Source organism: Podarcis melisellensis (assembly GCF_964234715.1).
Source record: "Podarcis melisellensis genome assembly, chromosome: 8".
Taxonomy (NCBI): Eukaryota; Metazoa; Chordata; class Lepidosauria; order Squamata; family Lacertidae; genus Podarcis; species Podarcis melisellensis.
In genome coordinates this window covers 65,807,840-65,834,930 of record NC_138540.1, presented here as the reverse complement: position 1 = coordinate 65,834,930, position 27,091 = coordinate 65,807,840, and the positions used below count along the sequence as shown (strand labels likewise).

At 44.8% G+C, this 27,091-nt stretch overlaps 1 protein-coding gene and 1 long non-coding RNA gene across 3 annotated transcripts in view; one reads left to right on the top strand and one right to left on the bottom strand.

Moving 5' to 3' along the window:
• Positions 1-27,091, top strand: part of SLC9A1 (solute carrier family 9 member A1) — a 68,550-nt gene that overhangs the window by 5,775 nt on the left and 35,684 nt on the right. The window lies entirely within an intron of this gene.
• On the bottom strand, positions 17,542-25,228 carry LOC309375387. Of its 2 annotated transcripts, none has more exons than XR_014170892.1 (2): positions 24,734-25,228; positions 17,542-17,818 (listed from the first exon to the last, which is right to left on the bottom strand). It is a non-coding gene; the product is annotated as an uncharacterized lncRNA (long non-coding RNA). The 2 variants fall into 2 exon arrangements; XR_014170893.1 differs by having other exon boundaries at positions 25,010-25,228.

Here is a 27,091-nt window from a genome sequence, read left to right as displayed (position 1 = left end):
CATTTCCTAGAAGTCTTGAACGCTCCCTTCTCACTGCGATATGATATGTTGTTATGCAGCTTAGAGTCCTATAATATAATGAATGCACAAATCTCAAGGCATAAGAGAGGGCAGTACAACCCGTGGCCCTCCAGATGTTGTTGGACTCCAACTCCCAACCCCTTTAGTCAGGGTGGCCAGTGGTTGGGTGTCATGGGAGATGTAGTTCAGAAGCATCTGGGGGGGGGCACAGGCTCCTTTAAATAGCTCGGGATCACAATACCTCAAGGACTACCTCTTCTTTTTATGAGCTGACCTGGACCTTGCAATTGTTACCTGAGGCCCTTCTTCGTGTGCCTCCTCTGCGAGAGGTCCGGAGGGTGGCAACATGAGAACGGGCCTTTTCTGTGGTGCCTCCCAGTTTGTGAAAAGCTGTCCCAAGGGAAGCTCACCTGGCACCTTCATTACATATCTTTAGACGTCAGGCAAAACCTTTTCTTTTTCACCAGACTTTGGGCTGATTAACATTCTATGTTCTTTTAAATGTGTTTGTGGGAGGGCACTTATTGGTTTGTTTTTGTTTTGTATTTTGTGTTCTCATCTTGTATTGTTATGTTGTGAACTGCCCTGTGACTTTCGGATGAAGGGCAGCATACAAATTTAATTAATGATAATGTTAATACTACTGATAACTGACAGTTTTCATCTTTATTTGCAAGCAGTTAAAAGCTAAAAGTGCCCTCCTCTACTAAACAGCTAGCTTTGCAGAAACCCATCCTGCATGCATGTTTCTACAGAGGGATTACAGATCAGTATGACAAACATAGGCGCCGACTCCATGGGGCTTGAGGGGGCCCGAGCCCCCTCAAAAATTCGTTTGGGGGGGGCTCTGCCCCCCCAATAATCTCCGGCGCCCCTCCAGCAGAGCGCCATCGCCGCCCCTCCCCCAGCCCAAAATGCACAGGGAGGGGCGGGCTGCATGCCTCCTGCCCTCCCTCCCGAGCAAAAGCTCCACCCAATTTCCTTTGGAGCTGATTAATAGGCGCAGCACGCTCTCCCCTATTCGCTCACGAGGAGGCGGCGCCACTTTATTTGCATATTCATGAGCTTATTTATTATTCATGAGCTTTCCCGTGCCCCCCCCAATATTTTTTATAAGTCCGCGTCCCTGATGACAAATGAGGATCCTTACTAAGGGAGACAGCCAAGTATGCCTTTAGCAGGCCAGTGATCAGGGCTGATGGGAATTTATTTATTTATTACATTGATATCTTGCCCTTCCTGCCAAAGGAGACCAGGACCACCCAATAGTTGTAGTGTAGAATATGTGCAGAGCACTAGGTAGGGCAGGGCTGGCAGAGTACATCTAGCCAGAAGACCAGTTCCTGCCCTCCCAGCCTCCACGGGACATCATCTTTCTTTTGCGATAGTATATTGTCCCCGGAATGTGTGGTTTTTTTTTTTCATGGGCTTTTCCATGACTTTGGAAGCATCACCTCTGACTTCATGCAACCTTCTCTAATTCATGGAGGAGTTTTGATTCACGGTATCTCATCCATTGCCTTCCCTACCCTCTTTTCCTTACATGCATGTTTCAGAGAGTGAACCTTCAGGCAAGTCTCTGTTCCTTTCTGTTACTCTATGTTTCATATCAGCCTTCCCCAAGCTGGTGCCCTCCAGGTGCTGTTGGACTCTCTCAACTCACATTGGGCCCCAGCCAGCTCGGTCAGTAGTCAGGGCTGATGAGAATTGTACTCCTTAACATTTTCTAGAGGGCACCAGGTTGGGGAAGGCTGTTTTATACTGTAGGTGCTGAAAAAGAATAAAACAGCTGCCTTAAATTTTACAAAAAGTGCTTAAAGGGCCATACTTACTCATTTCATTTATATCTGGCTGTTCCTCTAAGGAGATCAAGGCAATGTACATGGCTCTTTCTCCCCTTTCCATCCTCACAGCAACCCTGAGAGGTAGGCCAGTCTCCCTCAACCAAACTTCAGTGAGAGCTCCATGACTGACCAGGGGCCTGAACTTGGTTCTCTCCAGTTAGCCTGATAGGCTTTCCACTGTACCATAGTGGCTCTACGTGGCGGGTGCAGAACGTGGTCAGAAATATCTTATAATACGTTGCCTTTGTTTATATTGATGCAACTTAAGATACTTTAGGAGGGCACATCTGTACCTGACACCAGGCCTCTTTCCTTGGGGCAGTCCCTGAGCTGTTGAAGCCTCCCCTAGAGCAATGATGGGGAATCTGTGGCCTTCTTAATTTTGGTTGAAAAAGTGCAAAGTTTGAATTCTCCCATCAGTGTATTTGTCTGGGTGGTTGGTTCATTTTAAAATATGGTCTGGACCAAGTTCTTTTCCTTCCCAAATGCAGACACCTCTCTAATAGCTGCTTCTGTTCCAGCCAGTTTCCAGACAAGACATCTAATGTAAGGTCAGACCAACATGGGCAGGATAATTACCCGGGAGTGTTTTGCAACCTTAGCCCATAACACTCGATTGCAGTGTTGAGCCTAACAATTTAGTTCTGAAATCTGTGTGTCTCCCAGATAAGTGTGGCTTGCTTAAATTGGTTGCTGGACTGATGCACCTCCACTTTTAATGATGTGGGAGAAGAAAGGGGGCTTGAGCTACATTTTCCAGCACATCCACCTCTCTGTCTGATGATCTGGGTGTTTAATTGGCACCACTCCTGCATCTCATTGTAGTACCGAGACAGACAATTGCAGATGAGATGGAAATAACAGGATACTTGTCTGCCTCTGTGGTTCTGTCTTGTGCTGCTTGCCATGCACTTTTATCTGATTGTCTGCCCCACCTGTTGCTCTTGTAGGGGGCTCGTGTGTTAATGTCCCAAGCAAACTTGTTTGCTTACATGATGAGGCATCGGTAAGGCAAGAATTATGCTCACTAAGCTTTCTTCTTTTTAAAAGCATGCTGCTGTCCCAAATCCTGAGGGTGTGTAATGATGCTTAAAATGAAAACCTGACGCTATGTGGGCGTGCTTTAGAAAGCATGGCAGGGTAGCCAACACACTGTCCCCTGGATGTTATTGGACTACAACCCCCATCAGCCTCAGCCACCCTAAACAAAATGCTCAGGGCTGTTGGGAGTTGTAGGCTGCCCCTGAAGTATGACAGCACTCTGTGTCCAAACTAGATGTGTTGTTCCAAAATGCATTCATCCCAATTGCTTTGCTCTGTAGTGACCTAAACGGTCTTCTAGGCTGCAGCTTTTCCTGCAGCCTCCTGCCAAAAGTGTTATAATAAAGGGATACAGTCTGTTCTGTACGATGACTTTTTTTGGTTACCCTTCGTTCCTATTTAGCACTCTGATTATGTATTATCCCCAGGTGAAAAATGGATGTATTGTTAAATCATGGAAAAATTTGTACCTCTTTATTGGGGGAAAGTAATACACCGTCCCTGTTTCCAGCAATCGCTTGGCCTCTCATTAATTTATTTGGCTGACTGTCCTCTCTTTAAGACTAAAATTGTACCTGTGTTGCCATTAATGTAGAGAACTATTAACTATATGTTCTAATACCAGTTACCTAGTGATCCTGGAACCTGGCTACATCCTGATCCAGACTAAAACTCCTCCCCCCCTTCTTTTCAGTCTGCCCTCTGGCAACATTTGTGCAAATTCTGCATTACCTGAATATGGAGAAGTCTTTTTTATTTTAAACATAAAAAAATGAATGGAAAACCCCATTAGAAATACATGCTAAATACATGCCAATTTGGTGCCTGCGGATGTTGGTGCAACAGGGTCAAAGGGGCACAGCCCCACCTTCCTGCCATCTTACTTAAAACCAGTTAGCTTCCTCTTCCTTAGCCTCAGTGTAGAACTCTGCAGGGAAGAGGATCAGAACAAAATTATAATTGGTTCTGATTCTGTCTGTCATTGGCTTTGACCCCACCTGCTGTTAGTCTCCCTGCCTTCCATCCCACCAGCCTCAGTGGGCACCAGCAGCCACTGCCTGGTGCCCTCCCATATGTTTTGGACTACAAATCCCATCACCCCTAGCACAACCTGTGACATCTGGCACACTACAAGTTCTTCATCCCTGGTTGTGGGTTCCAGCTAATATTGTGGTTGATCTTTAGTGAGCTAGGCCAAGCATCCTTCTTCTGGAGACAGATTTAATTATCACCGGGTTCTGGATCTGTGATGACAGTCGCAAGGCACAAGCCATCTGTTCCTTGACATTTTGTCAAGAGTCCAAGTATCAGGCACAAAGGATCTTGGGTGATGAATGTTCATGACTGGTGTTGGATCTTCTGTCAAGCGTCTTTATATTCTTCTGGCTGAGTGGGATACCCTCACCATCACCTTGTCAAAATATTTTGTTCCCTTTTAGTTGTGCTTTGCCTGCTCCCTATGTAAACCCTGGATCGTGCCCCAGAGATCTTTAGCAGTGCAGAAGGATTCCTGAGGAAAAAAATCCAATGTGGAAATAATTCTTTGGAGATGGCAAGCTGGAGAAGCGTGACTTTTTAAGGCTGGGGCGGCAACCCATTTCCAACCTGAGGGCCGCTTTTTCTTCTAGGGGCCACATGCCAGTGCTGTGGGTGCAGCAATAAGTCAAAGGGGGCAGAGCAATGAATGTAAATGTATGGAGAATGTAGTTTGTTGATGGTGCTGAGTGCTTTCCCCCTCACAGACCTAAAGTTTCCAGAGCAGTTAATCCTCCTTTGCAGGGAACACTGGAAATTGTAGATCTGTGAAATGAACAGCCATCTCCTAACAACTCTCAGCACCCTTAACGGACTAGAGTTCCCATAATTCTTTGCAGCGGAAAGCCATGGCTGTTAAAAGTGGTGTGACACTGCTTTAAATATATACGGGAGGTGGAGGCCTTGGTCTCGCACTCCCATCCCCAACCTTTGAAATGAAGCTAGACTTTGGCTTGGCCAGGACCCTTCAAACCCAAATTCCTCGTCAATAGACTTTTTAAAAGGAAAGAAAGGCCCTGTCTACTAACAAGGATACTTTATACTTTTAGGTACCGTATTTTTCGCTCTATAGGACGCACTTTTTCCCCTTCAAAAATGAAGGGGAAATGTGTGTGCGTCCTATGGAGCGAAGACACCATAGCCCCGCGACCCTCTCCCGGTTGGAGAGGTGACGCGCGGCTCAGGCAGGAGCCTCCATAGCCGCGCGTCACCTCTCCAGCCCGGAGAGCGCGCGCGGAGCTAAAGCAGCCCCTCGCGACCCTCTCCCGGCTGGAGAGGTGACGCGCGGCTATGGCAGGAGCCTCCATAACCGCGCGTCACCTCTCCAGCCCGGAGAGCGCGCGCGGAGCTAAAGCAGCCCCTCGCGACCCTCTCCCGGCTGGAGAGGTGACGCGCGGCTATGGCAGGAGCCTCCATAGCCGCGCGTCACCTCTCCAGCCCGGAGAGCTCGCGCGGAGCTAAAGCAGCCCCTCGCGACCCTCTCCCGGCTGGAGAGGCGACGCGCGGCTATGGCAGGAGCCTCAATAGCCGTGCGTCACCTCTCCAGCCGGGAGAGCGCGCGCGGAGCTAAAGCAGCCCCCCGCGACCCTCTCCCGGCTGGAGAGGTGATGCGCGGCTCTGGCAGGAGCCTCAATAGCCGTGCGTCACCTCTCCAGCCGGGAGAGCGCGGACGGGGATAAAGAAGCCATAGCCCCGCGACCCTCTCCCAGCTGGAGAAGTGACGCGTGACTATGGCAGCAGCCTCTCCGCTGCGCCTTTCCGCTGCTCCCAGACCTGCTCTTTGGGGCTGGTGGTGGGCTTCCCCCCGCCAGCCCCAAAGAGCAGGTCGAAAGGAACCTGAAGCCAGGAGAGCGAGAGGGGTCGGTGCGCACTGACCCCTCTAGCTCTCCAGGCTTCCAAGGTAGCCGCCTGAACGCACCTTAAATGGCACCTTGTTTTAGAGCGGGAAAACAAGAGGGGGAAAATTCTCCCACTCTCTGCGCAGCGCTTCCTGCCGCTTTGCTGAAGGGGCACTGGTCAGAGAGCGGAAGAATTTTTTTCCCTTGTTCTCCCCCCTCTAAAACAAGGTGCGTCCTATTGTCCGGTGCGTCCTATGGTGCGAAAAATACGGTACTTAAGACCTGACTTGTCTCAAAGGCCTTTGTTTGAGTGCATTTTCTTTTTCACCGTGCGTGTGTGTGTTATGTTAATGTGCAATCTATTAAACGGCTGCTTTTGGTATTTACCTGAGTTTCATGGCTTGCTCGGCCATGACTGCACCTTAGGGGCAGGGCCATGCTGGCTGGGGCTGATGGGAGTTGTAGTCCAAAACTTCTGGAAGGCCCCTGGCCGGCGAAGGCTGGCGTAGATGCCCTTAACATTTTATTACTGTAAGCTGTGAGGTGTCTTTAACATAATGCAGCCTCTGGGTACACTTTCTTCCACTCCTGACTTTCTCTTCCTCCACCCCCCTCTGCTAAGCTGTGTGTGATGTAAGATCAGCAGCTGATGCAGCTCTTCTTCTTAGCTGGGACTGCTGTAATGACTGAGTCATTGCAGAGGGTGCCCCCCCTCCCCGCCGGTTTTCTGTTTGCAACCCTTGGGTTTTGCAATCTGTCTAGGTCAGGACTGGCTGATTGGGTTGGTGTGCAGCCACCGGCTTCATTGACCTGGCTCTTAATTGCCACCTAACTCCAACCAGTGCTTTGGGGACAGGGCGGGGGAGAAAGTACCTCTATAATTTAGGCAAGCAAGGTTGGCTGCCAAACGATCTTGGCTTTAAGCCTTTTCGTATTAATTATGATGATTGAAAAAGTGAACTGCTTGCAGATTGTGTGCACTTGGACAGACTGTCTGACCGCTGGGTGATGGGTTGAGCCATGTGCTATCAAGGAGCTTATTAGATATACCTCACCCGCGACAAGCCTCACATGGGTCCGTTTACACAATGTGCTATTTTTGTAATGTGGGATGGTTGCGTTGCAGAAATGTCATCTGCTCTGTTGGGCGGCTTCCTGCAATGACATCCTGGCTTTTCTACTGCAACGTTTGCTCTCTTGAGATACACGCTCAACACAATTGAACCCTGGAGTAACGTTCACCCTGGAAGTAAACCTTCATCTTTTAACTCCCCAAATACTCTTGGTCATCTTACCTTTCTTAACCAATGAACACCGTTGATTTTTGTTTCCAGCCCTCTTAGTGTTCTTAGCTGCTGCTTCTCCTGAATTTTCTTAACAACCGTAGCTCAGTATAACAGATATTTCCACTAGGCATGTAAATTACCCCTCGCCTCTGGGGAGCTAGAATTTCCTTCCAAGTGACCAGGGAGGGGGAGTTCCTGTAATCTGGAAAAGTAGTTCAGCTTTTCATTGCTTCCTCCCTACTTTCAGACCTCTGGTGTATAAAAAATGGGTAGCGTAGGTGTGTGTTGGGAGGCAGGATAGTGTAAATGCATGTGGGCTAGTAACACTTTTGTGTGTGGGAACTAATATGCAAAGGTAACCAGATAATGTCCTCCGCGGATTGGATCCAATGGGTGATCTGCTGCACATGGAATGGCTGTTTTGCACCTCACAGCAGAGCGTTGTGCAAGAAAATGGAAGTACAGTAAATTCAAAGATGAGAATCTGCCGGTACAACCTCTTGCACAGTTAATGTTGTTAACTGCTATTTTATGATGATGAAAATAATGTAAAAATCACTCATATGCACAACTTCAGGTCCTTCAGTTTTCCAGTTTTACACAAGGAGAGTAAGCCTGCAACTTGCATGCATTTAACTTGTGCACATTCAGCTTTGCTGAAATAAAAAAGGGGCCAGAGTTCTTGTGAAAATGACTTGGGCAAGGTCCACCTGCCATTGAACCCAATGTGTTTTGACTGTACATGTTTCTAGCTTTAGGTGTGATCCCTGGAACAAAACCACTGTTTAAGTCATGGGTTTACTGTACAGTGGTACCTCGGGTTAAATACTTAATTCATTCTGGAGGTCCGTTCTTAACCTGAAACTGTTCTTAACCTGAAGCCCCACTTTAGCTAATGGGGCCTCCCGCTGCCGCCGCACCGCCAGAGCACAATTTCTGTTCTTATCCTGAAGCAAAGTTCTTAACCTGAAGCACTATTTCTGCGTTAGTGGAGTCTGTAACCTGAAGCGTATGTAACCTGAAGCGTATGTAACCCGAGGTACCACTGTATAGCAAAGGCATAGAGGAGTGGGACAGAGTGCATTGGGTCACCTCATATAATGGAAGGATCCCTCCATTTTTGTTGATGCTTAAAAATTGTTGTCAGTGGTTCCCCCCTAGAGTCGCAAGACTTTAAGTCCAAAGCACTGAGAGCTAAATTTCTTAACAGTTAAACTCAGCATACAACTGATACACTCCTTTCCCAGCAATTTTTAAACTAAAATTTTCCTATATACCCTCTAAAATCTCTGAAATGAGTTTTGTTTGTTTGTTTGCTTTTAATCTTGTGAACTGCCCTGAGATCTTCGAAAGAAGGATGGAACACAAATTTAATATAAATAAATAAATAAATAATAAAGATGTTGGACCCAAAATATGTTAGTTGCTCAGGCAAAACTATGTATTAAATGGAGTTCTGTGCAAGTTCCCCCTGACTTAAAGAAATAAAAAACCAACAGCAACAACTCAAGACTTCATTGGAAGCAGAGGAAAGGTGACTGTGGAAGGGAGTTTTAGTTGTGCCCTTGCAGAATTTTCCTTTCAAAATTGCCCCGACCTTACGTTGGCTCCAGGTATGTCCCTACTCTCAGGAGCAGAGGAAAGGAATAGCTTTTGGGAGGTGATTTTGAGAGGAAAAATGACCAGGTGCTAAGTGCCCCCCTTCAACTCTCTCCCCCTGCTTCTGATTTTACACCCATAAGTAACTGCTTTCTGCTTTAAAAACAAAACACTGAACTTTCCATGAGATTTTTTTTAAAAAGCAATATTTACCTGCCCATAACATGTAGTTTGGCTCTTAATGCCCAGATCAAGCATTTCTGCATTCCATATGAGCGTGAGATGAAGGCTAACTTTCGGTTTAAGGACGTACAGCACTGACAAAATAGTAGGTTGTATCCAGTGTCGTACTAAGTCCTTTGTTCTGACAGTGCAAAGCTTCAGGCTTTTCCAACAGGACTCCTCCCTCTTTCCCCTGTGCCCTCCCTAAAACTGGGGTTCCCCCACCAGCCTTCCAGAGCAGATGTGGAGAGGCCGTGTGCAAGGAAAGGAGCAGGGAGTTGCCTTGCACAATATAAATCCTTGCACTGATGGAACATGTTAGTTGGGTGATGCCCCAGTACTATCAAAGTAACCAGAGACACTCTTTCCTTGGCATGCACATGCAAAATAAACGATAGCATCAGAGTCTTGGGGGCATGCAGTGATTCCCACACTGCTCTGGGTGTTGGCATTGTGTGTATGAATAGCATGACTGCTGGAATGACTGATCATGACGCTCTTTTCCACCAAATTACCACGCTTCTTTCTGGATGGTGCTGATCGGGTTGGCGAACTGCTGGATCCACGTGCACCTCTCCCATGTGGTGAACTACTCAAGCCTGTATGGTGACCATAACGGTGGCAGCCTTCTCATTGAAGTACCTTCAGCCCCTGGGCTGACTCCGGCTGCCCAGACTGGCCATCGGCTCCTCTGCAGGATGGAGAATAAAGGGGCTTGTGTCTTGTTTGAGCAACAAGGCCTTCCTGGATCCTTGGTTAATCTGTGGTCCAGCTCTCTCTGGGGTACCACCAGACAAAAAGCTCTATCTGCTCTAGCACCTGCTTTCAAACAGGCCGGGGAGAACCCACAAGCTTGGTGTGAAGGCGATAACTGTTTCTAGCCAGGACAAGTCCTGTAGAGTTGCATGCTGGATATATAGCAATGTCTGGCTGTCAAAAATTTGTTTAATCCCCTTTCAAAGCCATCTGAGTAAGGGGCCATCTTGTGGCAGAGAGTTCCGTAAGTTAATAATGCTTGAGGCGTGTAGGGCTGGAGCACCGAATGAAATTTATATTTATAATAAAGCTTCCTTTCTTCGTGTGAAATCACATGTATTGATAGCATTTCAGTGTCTTAAAATGCAGGCATGCTTTTTCACTTTGGAATAGAGAGAAGCTCACCCTAATAAAATACTGAGTGAGGGAGCCGGAACCCATTTTTAGATCCTAATTACCATCTCAAGTGTGGTAATATCTCATGGAGTGGCTTAATAATAATACTTTGTGTATGAGACTTAAGCAGCCTAACTGCACATGATTACACCCTTATGAGATTTTGAAGGCTCTCAATATGCTGTGCTTTATGAATACCACGGACTGATTCTAAGTTGGGTATGCTTTAATAATTAGTATAACGGCTTGCTCAGATGTTCCTCTTGAGGTTAGACAGTGCCGGAGTGAGAGAGAGTTTTGCCACACTGGAGGTTGATGTCAGTGATGTCACTTGTTCAAAGGCATTATTTTCTTTGCAAGCCAAAATCAAGTCAGAAAACCAAGAGGAGCTAATTAAGCTGCTTCATCCCTGTTTACACTAACCGTGGTTAGCTTTGCTCAGAATCTTAACAGTCAAACTGAGGGTCAAAAGGTGGTTTGCAAACATTGCTCTTTTTGGGGGGGTGGGCAAAAGTTTAATTATTATTGAGCTTTTACAGATGCACAAAATACTGCTGTGCAATAGATGCTTCATAATACGAATGCACCTTCCTTACTGAATTATGAAAAAGACATATTCAATAATCCAGATTCCCCCTAAATCAGTATGAGAGCCAGGCAGGTGTCCCTGTGGGCAATGCAGATCCTGGCTAGAGTTAACCATGGTTAAAGTGGTCAGTTGTAGAGATGGAAAGCCATAACCGTGGCTGGCTATGAAAAGGGAATGGAGTGTGTAAGCCACCCTCTGGTGAATCTGCCACTTTAACCATGGTTGGGAGGTCAGGAATGCTACATCAATATGTTGTTGTTTAGTTGTTTAGTCGTGTCCCACTCTTCGTGACCCCATGGACCAGAGCACGCCAGGCACTCCTTTCTTCCACTGCCTCCCGCAGTTTGGTCAAACTCATGCTGGTAGCTTCGAGAACACTGTCCAACCATCTTGTCCTCTGTCGTCCCCTTCTCCTTGATCTTTCCCAACATCAGGGTCTTTTCCAGGGAGTCTTCTCTTCTCATGTGGTGGCCAAAGTATTGGAGCCTCAGCTTCAGGATCTGTCCTTCCAGTGAGCACTCAGGGCTGATTTCCTTAAGAATGGATAGGTTTGATCTTCTTGCAGTCCATGGGACTGCAATATAATCCCCCACAAATCAAACTGTGCCTACTTTGAGTCTCCGCCTCAACCCACCCACCCCAAATGTCTCTGTTCCTCCAGCCATCAGCAATGCTTGCCTCCTTACCTGGCTGTATTCCAAATGAAACATTATCATTCCAGCCCCACCTAGTTATGTGGGATGGTTTGAAGGTAGTAGCTACCAATGGTGGTTTAACAAAAAATAACAACAAGAAAACTTCTCCTTCTAGCTATTGCACAAGCATCCTTGATAGCTTCAGGTGTTCATTGATAGCTCAGGTGTTCATTGGCAGTAAGCAGGTTATATAACAGAAACTCATGTCTTCACTTGATTCAGGAGTGTCCCCATCGCAATATAATATGAGAATCCAGCATCGTCATATATTTTAGAAGCATCAACAGTTATTAAAAGAAAGCAAATTGAATGTCTCAACGGGAAACCTTAAATTTATGGGCTGTGTCAAGACCTTGACACTAATGAATGAAGAATTGGAAAGAACAGAGAACATTATGTTGTTCAGTAAAAAACAACAGGTATTTGAAGAAATTGAACTGGAGCGATCAAGATGGATTGGCTTGCCCTGGATCCTGATTAATTTTTAGGAATACAGTATTATGTGAGAAGGTTTAGAAAATTATCTAGATAACCTCTGTTGACCTTTTCCAATGTATTTAGAGATATGAAAGCGAGAGCAGGAAGGGCCTTGAAACGACCCATCAACAGCTAGCACAGGGGATCAGTTCCTGGGTATCATTCACTTGATCAAAGTCTTTCCTACTATGATGAGATGGATTATATTTCTATTCAAATGACAGCAATTGTTTCTATATTTTGCATCTACAAATTGACATATACAATTTTAATGCAAGGGAAGCTCCCCCCCCCCTTTTGAGGGTGTGTAAGGGGGACGGGGGCATTCATAGCTATCCTACTGTTATGAAAAGAAAATGATCCCAGGGCAAGGCCAAAGAGATAAAACCAAAGAGAATGTATGCCTCAATTCTTTCACTTTCTGGAACCTGATTTATTGGCAACCAGCTAGTTAAAGTTTACCACCGTGGAAAAAGTTTTGTGCATGTTTTCCTCATCTGACTTCTTCATGAATGGCTTGAATGCGCCAAGGGAAGAAACTTCTTTAAAAAAGAAATGTAAATAGGAATGAATTGCAGGAGCCAGCCTTGTAAACACTTTTTATTCTTTTGATCCCCAAGGCTTAATTTGCCCAAATCAAAACTGTCAATTCCCATCAGGACCAAGCAGTGAGCAGATACATACTTAGCAAGGTGCCAGACCTTTGCATTGTAAATACTGTGGCTGGGAAAGAGATTTCTTCCCTCTCTTGTTTATTGTAGACAGAAGACCCTTATAACATTGGCTCTAAATCCAAAAACAAAATGCAAAAGTGCAGCAAGATAATCTCATATGTTTGCTATTGAACAAATAATAACGTTGAATAAGGTAATGGGAATGGTTCCCTATAGTTAAAAAGGTAAAGGGACCCCTGACCATTAGGTCCAGTCGTGGCTGACTCTGGGGTTGCAGCGCTCATCTCGCTTTATTGGCCGAGGGAGCCAGCATACAGCTTCCGAGTCACGTGGCCAGCATGACTAAGCCCCTTCTGGCGAAATCAGAGCAGTGCACAGAAACGCCGCTTACCTTCCCACCAGAGCGGTACCTATCTATCAATTTGCACCTTTTTTGGCGTGCTTTCGAACTGCTAGGTTGGCAGAAGCTGGGACTGAGCAACAGGAGGTCACCCCGTCACAGTGATTTGAACCACCGACCTTCCGATCAGCAAGTCCTAGGCTCAGTGGTTCAGACCACAGCGCCACCCGTGTCCCATGGGAAGGACTAGACCATGTGAAAAATGAACATAATATTTTCAGCTTTGTATTCTGGTTATAAAAAAGCGCACCTAGGCATTCTGTCGTTGCACCCATAACCTAGGTTTAAGGTGCTATTTAGCTCCTAGGTTTCATATCTCAGTTTCTAACACTGCATACACATGTGTCCAAGCAGTGAGCATCTGAATTGTGTGGAAACTGCCTGGCAGAAGGGCTGTTTGTGAAACCTGAACTCGCTATCTAAACCTTACTATGGATAAAAGAGAGGTTGCAGGTTTAGTATATCAGTTATATTTATCAGATTTTATGCCACCTTTCAATATATGATTATGGGTAGCCTAAAAAAAGTTTAAAAAATAGAGTAAAAATGCAATAAGCCAGAAGCAAAATGATAAAAACATGACAAAAATGATTATAACAAAAAATGCCACACTGAATAATTCTACATCCTTTCTTGGGGGCTAAGCTTAGTGCTCTTTTATATCAGAGTCATCATTCAATTTATCAGCAATATTTAAATAATGTCAAGATGATTGATTTGCCCTTCAGTGAAACAGGAAGGCTTTATCTATCTACTCAGTGGCTTGGATGCACAGTAATAGATAGCAAAGCCTTCCCCCACACCCGACTGCTCTGCTATAAGCTGTTTATCTTGTGCTACCTTGTCAAATCTCTGCTTCTTCATAACATAACACAAGTGTACCAGCATCTTTGCAGAGATGTTTAGCCGAAGAGAGACACCAAATGAAGTTCTCCAACAAGCATTTTATGAGCCTTTTTGTCTAAGCAACTGAATGACTGCTGGGTTGGCCCCCAGATGCTTGGTACCAAACCATATCATTGCACCAAGCCATAAGGACTACAAACTTCTTAATAGTTTCCATGTGCAAACAGGGAACCAGCTTCAGTAGCATCAGTCTCCTTTTCGGAGTGAATTTCTCCATTTTACTTCCTGGCATTTAGATAGAGGTTTTGCATTTGATGCTCTGGTAACACGCAAACATGCTTCTCAGACACTGGCTTTGAGCCCTGTATTTATTTATTTAGTGACATTTAATATTTGGGTCAACTCCCAGGTTGGCTCAGAAATTAACAATAAAACAATATGCAACCATGGACAACACAGTAACTGAAAGCAGCAAGCTCAACCAGCACGGCCAGTGGTGGGAACGAAAATGGCCCTTTATCCTTAGCTGAAACCCTTAGGTCAGGGTTGGCTAACCTATGGTCCTCCAGATGTTGGACCAATTCCCATCATCCTTGGCCATTGGCCATGCTTGCTGGGGCTGATGGGAGTTGCAGTTCAACAACATCTCAAGGGTCAGAGGCTCCCTGCCCCGTCTTAATCCTTTAGCTGTTATGTGTTGTCAATAAGAAAATATTGGATTGGAGCCTATGACCCGTATGTTGCTGGCTGTAATTTTAGAGCTACCTTAAATCTTGAGTGAATCGGCTTTTACATGTTAAAATGATAAACCATAGTTCAGGGCGGTTTACAAAAATCAATTAGAATAAAAATCAAGTTTCCAACTGTCTTGGAAGTCATGAGAAGTAATAATATAATCTTGGTTTCCAGGTTAGTTATGGTCCTGTTTTCCAAGATGCAATATTTTCCTCTCCTTGTGGCTTTAATGGCTATTCATATTTAATGGTTTATAAAGCTTTTGTAATCCCCAGTGGGAAGAGCTGTTCCATGCCATTATAGCTGGTGTTACGTGGCGGGTGGTGACAGGTTGGCCGATGTGAGGAGAGCATCTGCTGCTACGGTTTCCTCTCTGATGCAGATATCAAAGTAAATGCAATGCATGTGAGCTACGTAAGTTGTGAATACGTGTGTGCATGTGCACAGACATGAACATGCTTTGCATGCAGAACGTCCAGGAAGAGCACAGGGACCTCTGGCAGCAACTTGGTACAGGGCAGATTCTTTTGTCACATTCTTTAAAGCATCTTTTAACTCATGAGCCGGCTGCAAAAGGCTCCCAGGATGGCTTACAACAAGACAGCCCCTGCCTTCAGGCTTACAGCCTAAATGGCATGTCACAGAAGGAAAAGTGAGTGGGAGGGAGGAGGGAAAAAGCAAACTCGGCTGCTAATTTGTATAAAGTTCTTAGAAGTTGTCTTCTAGCAGGGAAGAGCAAAGCAAGTTCCCTGCATCTGCCAGTGGATGGGGCCATATTATTCTCTACCCATACCATACCCTGGGGTGCAGATAGAGCTTCCTCCCCATGGCCCTTGATCCCAGAGCTGATGGCGGAGGCCCTTCAGGTATGCAGTCCTAGGGCAACTCTAGCCCAGAATTCTCTGCTTCAACTGGCAGCATCTCTCCACAGTTTCTCTTTTCTCTCACAACACTAGATGCCTACCTTCCCTGCGTTCTGAGCAGCAGGAGGAAAGGTGCTAAGAGCTTCTTTCTGTGTGTAAGCATGATGGTGGCCAATGCAGGTTCCCCAGTTGATTGGGGTGGAGGGCGTGTCTGTGAGAGGGATGCCTGTACCCTTTTGTGGTCTTGCCCTCTATTCTGGTCTTTTTGATGTGGCTGCCATGGTGTGCCGTGCCACACACTGCGCACAACAGTGTGCATTTTGTGACTGGTGCCCCACATCAGAATCCCAAATGCACCCACTGGCCCAAAAAAGGTTGGCAAGAAGGTGCTGTACTGGAGCATGCTGGGACAAGATGGAGTCGGTTGCGTTCCATACAAGTTCTTTCTTCCATAAATCCTTTCTACAGAAAGGTGAAGGAGGAGGGAGAAACAACCCTCATTGTGCCAGTAATTTATATGCTATTCTCTGGCAACCCACGAGGAGCAGCTCAGGAAATGACTTTGCCAGTTCTTCCCATGTCACCCAGTAGGCTGAGCTGGTGGAATAACCTCTGGCTTGAAGCTTGAGGGGGCAGGCTGAAGCCTTCCTTTGGAAGCAGCAGTCCTCTGGTCTCGATGCTTACCCGCCTCTCCGAAGCATGATTTATTGATTATCAGAGCAACTTATCATCCTGCGGTTGAGAACGTTTCTAGTACAATATTTGGCCAGGCTGACAGGACATGGCTTGTAAAGACATAACCTTTTATTGTTTATTATTACCTTTTTTTCCTGCCCAGGCTTTCCCTAGCCCATGAGGTCAGACTCTGTTTTCATCTGTATAAATCCCCCAAATTCCAATTTTTAAAATAAAATAAGATCATATGCGTTTATACTACTGCTTTCCTGGCTTTTATAGTCACGTTTTAGTGGTATTATTTGTTGCATTTATGTTGTACAGTGCTTAAAGTATTCCACCCAACCTCAACCCCAAATTAAAATGGTGCATAAAAGAGTAAATAAATAATTGAAATAAATAAACGTGGTCAGGAAAGGCGAGAGCCTATCTAAGTGAGCATTTGCTTCCTTGTCTGGTAGAAATGGAGCCCTGATCCAGGGGCATGGTGTGGCCATATTGCCTTGTCATTGGTGGGGCAAACAGCTAGGGTGGGTATAATGGGAGTTTGCCCTTCCTTGCACCAGTGCTCCATCACACGCCTTCTTTCTGGTACTGCTGATTATGCTAGCAATAGGAAACTATTGTTGGAAACAGAGCATCTTTCCTCTGGGCTCTGGAGATTCTTTGGCTGCCCTGCTTCTCTTTCAGAAAGGCCTAGTTCTTCTCCAGTATGAGGAGCCTAGGAGACATAAATGCTGGTTGTCTCCCTGGAATACATATTTCTCTCATCAAGTCATGTGGCCAGTGCCACATGTTCATCTTTGTGTGTGTGTGTGTTGGCTATCCTTATCTTTCCCCTCCATCCGCCTTTATCTGTCTGCTCCAGAGTGGTGTGTATAAAAATAAGGTCCACATGAGAGCAAAAGGAGGAGATAGTTGGGGAATGTTTTCATGTTGTGGCTTCATTTTCTCTAAGGTACATGAAAGTTTTAACTGTTGGCTGTTTTTCTCCATATCTGAATACGTATCTTTCATATCTGAATTTGGAAGCACTGGACTCTTGAAAACAATTGTGTTTCGTATCAATCAGCCTTTATTGTTATGATAACAGAACACCCATTTAAGTTACAGTCAAATGAAATTTGAAATTTGCTGGCCAGCAGAAGAGTATTAAGAATTCACAGCACCATCGGAACTTGCAGTCTAATTAAGCTGTAGTCCAGAGATGGGGATGGTTCTCGAGGGCACCAGTCTGTTCAGCTGCGGCTCTCCAAATGTTTTTGGACTCCAAATCCCAACATCCCTGACCTCTCGCCATGCTGCCTGGGGCTGGTGGGAGCAGGAGATCAGCAACATCTGGGGGTCCAAATGCTTTCCCAGGCATTCTGTAGTAGGCTTTCTTTAACCAGAGTGAATTTTCCTGCTTTACTCTTTTGGTTAATTTTCCCCAATGAATAGAGAGAGAGGAGCATTTTATAAATTGCAGAAACTGTGTGGGAGGAAAAGAGATTGGTGACAATACATGCCTTTAGAATACAGTGCTCTAGAAGAAGTGGGCCTCTTTGGCTTTTATGAGAGAGATTCCAGTTTTAATGCAGGCAGTTTTATCTTCAGTTTTCCTGCAAGGCTTGAACGTCTTCCTCTGCAGCACACCTTTGCACCTGCAGTACTCTGTCGCCAGCTTCTTTTCTCTGCCACCGTCCCCACTGAGTTGCGTCTCTTGCTGCTGACTAAATGGAAACCACATGTCTCTGTGATGAGCCCAGATGATGACTGGCTGAGCTGTTTTCAAACCAGTAGATGGCCTATGTGGCTGCAGAACATCCTCTCTGCAATTTTGTAACCTGTGGGGAATATGCACTTTTTAAATACTGGTACATATGGAAGCCCTGTTTAATTTGATCTATACTTTCTATAACATTTTATAAGGATTGTTTTAAACTGTTTCTAGATGTTTACAGTGGTACCTCGGGTGAAGAACTTAATTCGTTCTGGAGGTCCGTTCTTAACCTGAAACTGTTCTTAACCTGAGTTACCACTTTAGCTAATGGGGCCTCCTGCTGCCGCCACGATTTCTGTTCTCATCCTGAAGCAAAGTTCTTAACCCGAGGTGCTATTTCTGGGTTAGCAGAGTGTAACCTGAAGTGTCTGTAACCCCAGGTACCGCTGTACTTGTATCTAGCAGGCTCCGAATACTTAGTTCTCTTAGACTAGTGCTTTAAGCTCATCATTTGACAACTACCTTCAAAGCGAATCAGTCTCTTTGTTGGTTCTGGTAAGGTGGAGATTGGCGGTTTTTGTGCACCCACCAAGGCTCATGATAGTCTCTTCCATAGGTGGAAACACTGTCCTGAAGGGGGCCTCTTTTCTTCTTCCCCTCCTCCTCAAAGCAAAATGGCATTTGCCTGTTTCAAATGAGGAATTTACCAGCGGAAATAGAATTCACCTGTAGAAATTAATCTGGAGTTAATTTCCTAGGCTCCCCACTGGCGATTTGAAAAATTAATAGAAGCCCTGGATTAGTTCTGGGGTGTGTTGGGTTCCTAAACTCCACTGTAGAGTGATGACTTCATTGCCACATGCTAATATATAGGGATTTTTTGCTGACTACAGTTTTGTGTTGTCATTTTCTTATTTATTAAATTTATTCCTCACTTTTTTATCGAGGTAACTCAAAAGTGACCTATAATACATAAACAATCAAATGCATACATTTAAACTGGAATAAAAGAAAAACAATTGGGGTGGGGATATTAAAGACAACCTTGTTTTTAACTTTGCAAAGAGGCAAGAGATAATTAAGAGCCAAAAGCTTGGTGGAAAAAATGTTTTTGCCTGGTGCGTAAAGCTATGTAATGATGGTGTTTTAGAACTAACACACAAGGCCATATATAGGTTAGTTGAGACACGGTGCTATCCCTTATATACCCACTAGGCCACCTTCCTTAAGCTATGAGGGTGCTTCATTCTCCTCCCCATAACTCCTCAAAAAGCTATTTCTTTGCTAGCTATTAATCACTGGGAAGTCCATGTTATCGTGTTAATTGCACACATCTTGAGCAGAATTTGGTCCTGTACAAAGGGAAGGTGTTCTTTGCATCTCCTCTCTTCTGCCCTGTGTTATTTGTCCTCCTATCGAGATTACGTCTTGTCTTTCGCTTGCAGGGGGAAACACAGTTGTTTAAAGACTCAGATCTACTCTGGCGCGGTTATTGTCAATTCCATGGCCATTTCTCATCTTCATTGTGGTAGCTCCAGCTCATTACAGGCTGCGAGCAGAATTTTAAGGAGCAGGTGAGATAACGGAGAAACAGTGTGGAGTTTCATTTGTGCACAAAAGTGCAAGCAGTTCCATCCTAACTGCTCCAAAGCATTGGCTTGCATGGGAAACTTTCACTGTTGGCCCTAATTCATACCTACTAACACCAAAGCAATACGGTTTGATTAGGAGCATAGGAAACTGCCTTATAATGAGTCAAACCACTGGTCCATCCATCGAGCTCAGCATTGTATACTCAGGCTGGCAGTCAAGGGACATTCCTAGCCCCACCTGGAGATGCTGGTAAATGAACCTGGGCCAGTTGCCAAACCTGCTGCAGAGGTAAAGCTAGTAATTCTTGAACCTGCATTCCAAATAAATCACAAAAAGCCAGAAAGTCTGGCTTACAGTTAACTGTGAATGTGGCCAGGATGTAAAGAGCAATGAATGCTGCAAAGAAGGCATTATGTACAGTAAATGCTAAGCATTACTTTAACTAGGAGGCTGTAGTGATAATCAAATAATGGCACTGGTTGCCAGGCTGCTGCTTTTTTGTAAAATATTTGCTTTGCCCTGTAGGCAGGGAAGTGGTGGTCACAAAGTTGGTTATACTTGCAAGTTGCACCAGGTACCTGAAGAACACACAATAGGCAGGCCTTTGCCTTCTTGATCTCTTATCTACAGGTGTGGCTTGAAATTCAAAAGGGAACCTGCTGTTGACACAGGGCATGGACCTCTATGGGGAATGTATATTTGCTTTTCTTAAAACTGTAGGTGCTTAGGGAAATAGCCAAAGAGGGCAGTTTTAGACTGTGTAAACAGGTGTAAAAGCAGGAGCTGACCTGTTTTCTCACTCCTTGCTTTGTCCCAATTTCACACTGCGTGACAGACGTTCTTCTTTCCAAATCTAATGCTCAGTTTTGCCTTCTGCAGTTTTTAAAGTGGGGCTGCCCATTAGGTTGAATGGCTCTGAAAGAGGTTAAGACAAATTCATGGAGGATAAGGCTCCCAGAGATTGCTAGCATTGATGACTGTGTTCTCTCTCCACCGTCGAACGAAGTGCACCTCTGTCTTTTTATCTTCCCAAAAGGAAGGAAGGCACCTACAAATGCCGTTGAAAAGCAGCTCTCTTCCGCTCTGCTTTTTAAGGAACACAGTGTCTTTCTTTTTGGGTGGTCTTAGAAACACCTCTTCTTGCATGCATTGTTGGGAATGGAGAAACACATGCAAAAAACGACAACCTGGATATGTTAACAGAAATGTGCAAATCACTGTCAGGAGTGTCCTTCATCCAAACAGGACAGTGCTTATTGCATATTCGTTTTTTGTAAAAAATGCATTTGTTTTTTAGAGTCTTGGACCAGGGTGCTTGGTGTGTGAGAGAGTTTAATCTCCCCACTGCTTTATCTGCCTACTGAAGCATCAGAATGACTACCCCCCCTGCTTTTAGCTGTTAGAATTGTAGAGTTGGAAGGGACCCCAAGGGTCATCTAGTCAAACCCTCTGCAATGCAGGAATCTCAATTAAAACATCCATGACAGATGACCATCTAGGATTCTTTGGGGGAAGACATGTGCTTTAAATGAGTGGTGTGAATGTGACCTAAGTCTTAGAGAAGAGTCATGTTGTTGGCATTTGCAAAGCAGGGTGGATTTGGAGCAAGCTTATCCTGAAATGAAGAATTTGTGACTGGCAGGTCGTGATGAAATTGGTTGAACTTGTTTGCCATTAATTTAATTCTAAGTCTCTAAGAAGGACAATTTGTCTTCCATTTTAGATATGAATTATTAAGGGTGTGTGTGTGTGTTTGGGCTCTGATGGGATTTCAGAAGCTTTGAGCACTCAGAGGCAGAAAATCTCATTTTCAGTTCTGTTCCAACTTCATTAACTTAAACCCTTCTGCCCTATTATCTGTGCTTTTGGCTTCTCCATTTTAAATTGTTTTAATATGTATTTTACTTTTGTAAAGATTCATTTCAATGTACGTGGTATATAGAGATAGTATCAAATCAAATCGTATGATGCCCAGTTGTTACTGGCCTTCTGGGATGTGCAAAAATGATGTCTGTCCTATTTCTTTTGACCTTCCCATAAATATTAGGTACAGGAGAATGTGCCCTTCTAGAGATGCAGGTTTGACATCACTGTTAACCACTGGGTTGTATCCAATGCTAGTTCTATTCAAAACAGACACATTTAAATTACTGAACATGAATAAGTTTGGTCCATTAATTTCAATAGGTGAACTCTGAGTGAAACCTGGTTGGATACAACCTACTATTATTTTTAGATTTGAAACTAGCAGGGTGTCTATATACAGATGAGTCTGTAGGAGTCTCCTCTTCTGTGTTTTCAATCCCTTCAGAGCAGACTGTGCATTACCTGTGTTTGCCTGCTATTCACCTTTACTGTTAAGGGATCATGGAAAAGCAATGCCAATGTAGGACATCTGCATGGGTCATTTTTAATACCACATCCCATTGTTAATCCAGCACAGAACTGGGAGCCTTAGAAGCCCCTGAGCCCCAAAATGGGAGCTGTCCCGAAAGAGCCAGGGTAGCACAATACAGTACAGTGGTACCTCAGGTTAAGAACTTAATTCTTAATTGTAGTGTTAAGCAAGCCACTCTATCTCTGCTTCATCTCCTGCATCTGCAGTATGGGGATAATAAAACTGAGCCACCTTACAGGGTTGTGGGAGAACAAAGAGGATTTATTGTGATTTACTTCCACTTGTTGGAGGCAGGTCGTAATCAGTGTGACACCTGAGGAGATGCTAGTTCCTTCTGTTGTCACTCTTGGCTCCAAAATGAATGAGAGAGGCAGATGGTTACAAGTACAATCTCCATGGACCAGGGAGGAATAAGTTAGTTCCTGGTTCCTTATGCCTGTGTGGGATAGTTATTAAGAGTTTCAAAGTAGGACTAGAGAGACAGGATTTCAAATACTCACTTTGCCATGAATCTCACTGGGTAACTTTGTGGTATGTAAATGGCTCTTGGAGCCATTTTGGCTGAAAAGCAGGATGCAAAAACTCTACTTAGAGCCATACCATACATTTAAAGTGTATTCAATGCACACTTCCCCCAAAGAATTCTGGGGACTGTAGTTTGTTAAGGGTTCTGGGCAGTGCTCCCCCCGCCTTAGAAAAGTAGGTGCTGTTACTCGCCATAAAGTTGTTATGGTAAGTGTCACACTTTTAAACAAAAATAACTAAAAGATGTGTTGGTACTGTGTACCCTTGTGTATCCCTGGGGGAGCACTGGCGCTGGGAATTGTAGGTCTTTGAGGGGGAAATTACAACTCTTGGATTCTTTGGGGAAAGTCATGTCTTTTAAATTGTGCTTTGAATGCACTTAAAAAATATGGTGAGGATCTGCCCTCAAAAGGATGGCAATTGATGCATAAAAAGGAAGGAAGATGCATGTTTAGTGGGAGTTAAATGCCATGCCCTATATGACAGGATGCTTTTGCTGGGGTGGCAAAGACTAGACTTGGAATATCCTCTTGGCCTTAAGTGCATGACCTTACCATTTTGGTTCTTGAGAAGTTATGTTTGCCTTAAGTTGGGGACGTTTTCCTGCTGTCTGAAGAGGTGTGTGCTTGTGGACTCAGAGACACACACTCTCTGGTTGGAGCAATCTAGCTGCAGTGTCCTTCAGAAGGGCAGGCCCCACTGTATTCTCTTTTCTTCCCTTTATATATAAAATCCAATTTCCTATATATTAGCAACTCATCCTCACTCTGTGCTCAGTATCTGGGGCAAGGGCATGAACCTATTTCTTCGTCACACAGCCTAGCGAAGAAGGAGCCACAGGCGTGCGTGGCTGACTTAGCTGTGCTTGCATTTTCGGAAAGCCACTCTGGAGCCTGCAAATATGCTGCTGATTTCTGAAGGTTTTTCACTTCTTTTTTTGGTTCTCTGCATCAGTTTCTTCTCACCAAAGGACACAGAAGGCTCCCCCCTTCCCAGACTGTTTCTCCTTGTCTAGTCCCCTTTTATAGGTATTTTAAAAACAAAAAACTCATTAACATCCCATCGGAAGGATGATCGCCCAAGGCCTGGAGAAGTGTATAATTAAAGTGTCTATGAGGGGAATATATGAGCGACGTTATAGCAGGCTGCTCCTCTCTGGAGCCTCGTATACTAGAATAGGCAGTTCATGCGTGCAGCGGAAAAAGCAGCTTGAGAGCATCATTAGATCTGTTACATCCTGCAAAAGTAATAAACCAAAATAGGGTGGTTTTAATTTTTGATAGATGCCAGCCTCTTTCAAAAGGAGAGTTACGCCTAAAGCAAGTTTAGGCCATGTTGATGGGACTCCCATCTTCCCTTGCCCCAGCCAGCATGGCTGATAGTCAGGGATGATGGGGAACGTAGTGCAGCAACATCTGGAGGGGGTAACAGGCCCCCCAGCCCTGCTGTAATAAGGGAGGCAACACTCTGTGCCCTTTCTTGAAGATGGGAGGGCTGTGCAGGGCACCCTTTGTAGTACCCTGAGCCATTTGTACTATGGCGGGCTGTTGCATCTGGCTTTCCTTCATCTACTCCAGCCTTTGCCATCCTGGTGCCTTGCAGATGTTTGGGACATGCTGGCTGGAGCTGATGGGAGTTGGAGTCCTAAGCACCCTAATGAGAACTACGGTGGGTTGGCAAAGACTGATGTAGTTAAAACATTGCTCTTCCAGGATGCTTTCTGGGGCTACTCTTAACATTGTTTGAATCCTGTTTCTTTTGCTGTCTTGGTGCTGAAATCCTCTTGATCACTGGCCATGGCAAAAGCTGTGAGCCAGACTATAAGGTACCAAGCTTCTGGTGGGCCGATGAGGTGCAACAAACCACCCTGGCCTGCTCTTAAAGCAAAGCTCACATATTCCACTGGGCCATAGTCTACTCATTCTCAGGAGCTGCCTATTTGGTTTTCTCAAGTCGGATGGGTTGCAGTAGCTTCACCCTTCTGTAAGCAAGTTTTGGCTTTGTCCTGATACAAAGGAGAGGAATTCCGCCTCCTCCTCTTCATCCCCAAGTTTAGATTTGAATGGACAATTCAGACCTACTGGAGCAGTGAATACGCTAGGCTTTCTGATGCTCCAGGCTATTCCAATGCTTCCTTCCTTGGTTTTATTGGATTCAAAATAACAATCAAATAGGAAACGCATACTTGAAATATTTTTCCTTGCATCTGCCTCATCGACAGGAGAAAAGGAAAGTTAATCCTGGCCCTAGTTCTCATAAATGCCTTCTTCCTGTCCCTGCAAATTCCAGAATGGCGTTGATGGGATCCATCATTCTTGGCCTCCGAAATGTAAACAGGCATCTCATCAGCCGTCCAAACCAAGTGGAGCATCGTGTTTCATTTGGCAGCCAGTGCTGGATGCTTTGCAGGGAATGGCACTAAAAATGGAACACCGAGGCAATGTCTTTTCTGGGAACACTACTTAGTTCAGATATTAAAGCCACTGGATGTCCCTCCATTGAGCATGTTTAGGAGCCACTGACCTGAGCAGGTCTCTGGTCCTGGCTCATTAATACATGGGTACAGCTTCTGGGCTCATAGCTCAGGAAAGGAGCTGGCCAGAATGAGGTAACTGGAGAAGAAGATGGGTTGCAAAGTGCTCCTCAGAGCCAGCTTCTCTACCAGACAGGGAGAAGCCAGCACGGCTTTTACACCAGGAAGGTTTAGAATATGAAGCTCTGAGGGAGCTGGAAGTCTTGCTACTTCCTGGATCTCACTCAGGCATGCTCATATGTGTTTTCCCTGCACTTCTGAGTTACCTCATTTGCATCTATTTGAACTCTTCACCAGTGACCCCTATTCTTCTGCTTGGTTTGCCATCTCCTCTTCCCCTGTGGTCCTTTGTGTGATAAGAGGAGGATGTCCAAGAGTTGGCCAGGGACCTAGGCAACTGAGATTAAGACCTCTGGTCCTGGAGTAGCGATATCTGGATCCATTGCCTCCTCAGCATTACTGGCAGTGCGCTGGTCTTCCAGGGGGTGCTTCTCCTTCTCCATGGTGACCACCAGGTTCCAGGTCTAGACAGGCTGACCCTTGACATCACAGTAGGAGCCATATACATTTATTTATACAGCTATAACCCACCTTTCATTGGAGGAGCTCAAAGTGGTGTACATGTCACACACCCACTGTACATGTTATCCACTTGACCACCTTGTGAGTTAAGTTAGGCTGAGAGATGGCGACTGGGCCAAGGCCACCAATTGAGCGTCATGGTCTCCCAAGTCTTAGTTCAGCACTCCAGCTCACCAAACCTCAACTGCAGCTTCTACCTCATGCTAGCCAGGCTGGACGTGGGCAATGTGGCACTCTCTAAAAAAATCAAGAAGGTTCATCCAGAATGCTCTGGGGCATTGCAAAGGCTCCTGGGCCGTATACCGAGTGCTCCCTCAGGGCACATTGGGTCTGGTTCAGTACCAGGCCAGGAGAATACTACTCTCAGCTTTGTTTTGACCTTGCACATGCACCCACGTTCCACTCCACAATAGGAGTAATGTTGGTGTGGAAACTAACATGTTGGGGGATGTGTTCTGTGGCCGTGTGGCGTAGTAGTTGGCGGCAGTGGCCATTGTTAAAACAGCTGTGGCACACGCAGGAAGGTTTTTGCTGTCACCACAAAGTGAAAGAGTAGCATTCGTTCTTTGGCTCCCGTGTCCTTGACTAGTGGTGTGTAGTCCTGGCATACAGCCCAGAGGAAGAAAAACTCCAAGGGGCTTTAGAATTCTTCCCAACAATGCTATTACTTTTCTTTCAAAACTCTCTTTTCTTAGAAAAAGGGAACAAACAACTTATATAAATCACAATAGAGACAAGACAGAATGAAACAAATGCATCGTGCTCCTATATGGCAGATGCCTAATACCTTGGGATCTAGGACACGTGGTGAAATTGACAAATAGAATCAGTGTCAGACAGCAGACAACCATGTAATATAAATTTATTGAGAAGTGGAGTTGGTTTATTTTATATTGGAATGATAAAATGCAGGATACAGTAAATCTTTGTGCAGTATTAGGTGAGATAAAGGCTGAAGTATAGGATGTCAGATGAGAAGGAGGACAATAAATGTTCTCTCTCGTGTGTGTGTGTGTGTGTGTGTGTGTGTGTGTGTGTGTTTGGGGGTTAGAAACAGTGCTTATGGTGGGAAATTTGAAAGTGATTTGATTGGCATGATGACTAACAATTACTTGTGGAAAAGGAAAAAAAGATGTAGGAATTGACTTGATACCGATCTCAAACCTTTAAAATTGTATTTTTTTTGTAATTTAGGAAGAATCAGTTTGAAGCTAGAACAGTATTGAAATGTACAGGATCAAATTTGTGTGTGTGTTCCTTTTTTAGTAATAACAGGTGCAGATGCAGAGATTCCTTTAGTGAAAATAACATACAAAAATCCAACTTATTAACACTCCCTCTTATTATTTTTCTGGCACTTAACTGAAGACATTCCTTTTTTCAACAAGCCTTTTAATTGGAACCTCCCCCCCCCCAAATGTATCTGTGTTGTATTTGAAATTGTTTTTATATATGGCAATGGTTTGCATATGTTTTGATTGTTGGTGTTCTTATTATTAAATCCCTTCAAGATGTTTTGTAGGCAGCTATTCATAAATAAAACAAGTGGTTACTAATTCTCGTGTGGACTTTTTTTTTAAAAAAAAATGCAAACAGATTGGAAATGGGGCTTAAGACTAGTTAAGATAAGAAACAGCAATTGACCAATTAGTCCATTGCTACCCAGAATTACTTATTGGATCCTTCCTGGTTTTAAACTGCCTCTCCAGGGAGAGCCAAGCATTGCACAGGGAGGTGGGTTTTTATTACTGCTATGTATGCCTAGG